This window comes from Elephas maximus, chromosome 3 (assembly GCF_024166365.1).
Source record: "Elephas maximus indicus isolate mEleMax1 chromosome 3, mEleMax1 primary haplotype, whole genome shotgun sequence".
In the NCBI taxonomy this organism is placed as follows: Eukaryota; Metazoa; Chordata; class Mammalia; order Proboscidea; family Elephantidae; genus Elephas; species Elephas maximus.
In genome coordinates, this window is record NC_064821.1 from 55,303,401 (window position 1) to 55,306,291 (window position 2,891).

Consider the following 2,891-nt stretch of genomic DNA (forward strand, 5'->3'; position numbering starts at 1 on the left):
AGAGTCAAGCCAGTAGAGGGCACGAAAAACTTGGGCTTCATCATTTAAACGAAGCAACGAAAACCCTAACTTTGCGGGTCGAGATGATTCCAACATAAGACAGAGTAGAGCTGCCCACAGGGTTTCCAAGAAGTGGCTGGTCGGTTTGAACTGCTGACTTTTTGGCTGGCAGCAGTAGCTCTTAACCACTGTACCGCTAGGGCTCTTAGTCCGTTAGAAAACGGACAGAGCTTTAGCCATAGCAGGTGAGATACAGTTTATGTCACCTCCAAACATCCAGAAAAAAATTTATTTCATCTGATTTCATTCTGAGATCGCAACAATATCATTATACGATAAGCTATCTTAATCGAATTTTAAACCAAAAAAAAAAGTTGTCATTGAATCAATTCCTGTTCACTGTGACTCCATGTGTGTCAGAGTAGAACTGTTCTCCAAAGGTTTTTGATGAATAATTTTTGGAAGTAGGTCACCAGACCTTCCTTCTGAGGCACCTCCGGGTGGACTCAAACTTCTAACCTTTCTGTTAGCAGCTGAGCACATTAACCATTTATTTGTTACATCCAGGGACTCCAATGTAATCTTGGCACCATTTAATTTTTACTTGAATAAAATGTTCAGATTTTTCAAGCTCCATCCTATGTACTTCTTTTGGATAACATCTCCCTTTGTCCTTCTGTGGAAGTCAGCTGCTTCTGAACAGCTTCTCTGCATCTGCAAAGTGGAGACTGTAATTGCTCACTTTTGCCGACTTCCCCGGTGACAATGTACGGATAAAAGTACATCATTAACCTGGTCCTTAGAGAGAAAGGCATTACACATATGCAAGAGCTGATTATTCATTATAAACTATATGCTCTGGGTAAAAAGTTATGACTCGAGTAATTAGTAAGACTGACTACTCAATAATTGATGACTAAAGGACTGTAGCTTAAAACCAAGGTTCTAAACTGGCACAAAGATCAAGCACTCGTGGGAAAATGCTGTTTAGATAAACATCTAGAAGCCAACTCATACCAGGCTATTGAAACCAGAAGAACATCTGTCTACATGATCGAAGGGTAACAATCAACACTTGAAGTACAAATAGAGATCTCATGTAAATAAAGCGTATATGATACAATGTTCCCTATAAAAAATAGTGTAATAAAAATCAGTGGTACAATAAGATATTTGTTCTGCTTTATTATGTCTTTCTTTTACATCCGAATTTCCTTCTGAATTCAACACCTGATATATTCTATCTCATTTGTACTTCTGATGGTTCTGTAAAATAAATAATACAGATTATTTATATCTGACAAAGAAATTGAGGTGTCGAGCCAGTGATACCACGTTATTTGTTGAAAGGCTACCCCCTCCCCAGGATCCAGAATTAGAGCTGGTGTTACCTGTCAAAGATTTGGGTCAGAAGGGTTGGGAGAGAGAGAGTCTCATCGCTTATTGCATAGCTGAAGGGATAAAAGGATTCCCTTGTATCGACATCATTCCCATAGCTACAGTCAAAAATGCTTCAGGACTCCACTTTTGACACTAAATGTAAAGTCCAGGCTGCAAATATTCACTTCATTACTTAAACTTGGTGTCTGGGATTATCCGTTGTCTTAGCTCTGAGTTCAAAGAACAAAAGGAGAACTAGAATCCAGGCTTTTCTGGTTTCTAAAAAAAAAAAAAAATTTTTTTTTTTTTTTATAATCTAGGAGATTGTCCACTACTTTGTGGATGTGTCAAATAGGCCTCTTTTCTCCTAGATTTGCCCTTGACTTGATTTTTTACCTCTCTTTTTTTAAGAATTTTAGTCTTCCTTTTTAAATTTTTAAATTTTTTTTTTCTGATTACAAAAATTATACATGCTTGTCATGGATTGAATTACGTTCCCCCAAAAACGTGTCTGTCAATTTGGCTGGGCCATGAGTCCCTGTATTGTGTGATTTTCCTATATGTTGTAAACCGTGCCTCTACAATGTTAATGAGGGAGGGTGGGCAGCAGTTGTGTTAGTGAGGCAGGACTCAATCTACAAGATTGGACTGTGTCTTCAGGCAATCTCTTGAGATATAAAAGAGAGAAGGGAGCAGAGAGACAGGGAGACCTCATACCATCAAGAAAGCAGCACGCTTCCTTTGGACCCTGGGTGCCTGCACAAAGAAGTTCCTAGTCCAGGAGAAGATTGATGAGAAGACTGACAGAGAAACAAAGCCTTCCCCTGGAGCTGACGCCCTAATTTGGATTTTAAGCCTACTTTACTGTGAGAAAATTAATTTCCCTTTGTTAAAGCCATCCACTTGTGGTATTTCTGTTATAGCAGTATTAGACGACTAAGACAGTGCTCATTATACGAAGTGAGAGTCCACCATAATCTTCCCTTTCCCTATATAGTAGCCTTTCGAGAAAAACTAAGGCTGAGTTTATCCTATACGTACCGGTTGGCAACTTCCTTTTTCTACCTTAAAACACCTTAGAAATCCTGTGCATAAGTTAAAAAAAAAAAAAATCCTTACTATGACTTAGAAAATAATACGGGAATCATTATTCCCTGTCCTTGAGCATAGAGAACGTGATCGAGCTGCAGCTGGGCTCACAAGGCCCTGAGATAAAGACAATAGATAGGATAATCTGGGAAAGTATCTTTTAGGAAACCTTCCGCAGAAGCCAGAACACAAAAGACTTAGCACTATTATCTTTTTCTATTAACATTTGGTGAATAGAAGTTTGTTGGACCAATGAAGACCCTCCTGACTGTTGTTACTGAAACCTATACCAATGATTGTTGAGAGGGACAATTCAAAATGTAGGATCACAGTTTCTAGCCAATCTCTGAAAAGACGAAGACTTCAATGGTTTTGCCCATTTGTAATGTTAATATATACTGATGATTCCGTAACCTTCTCTG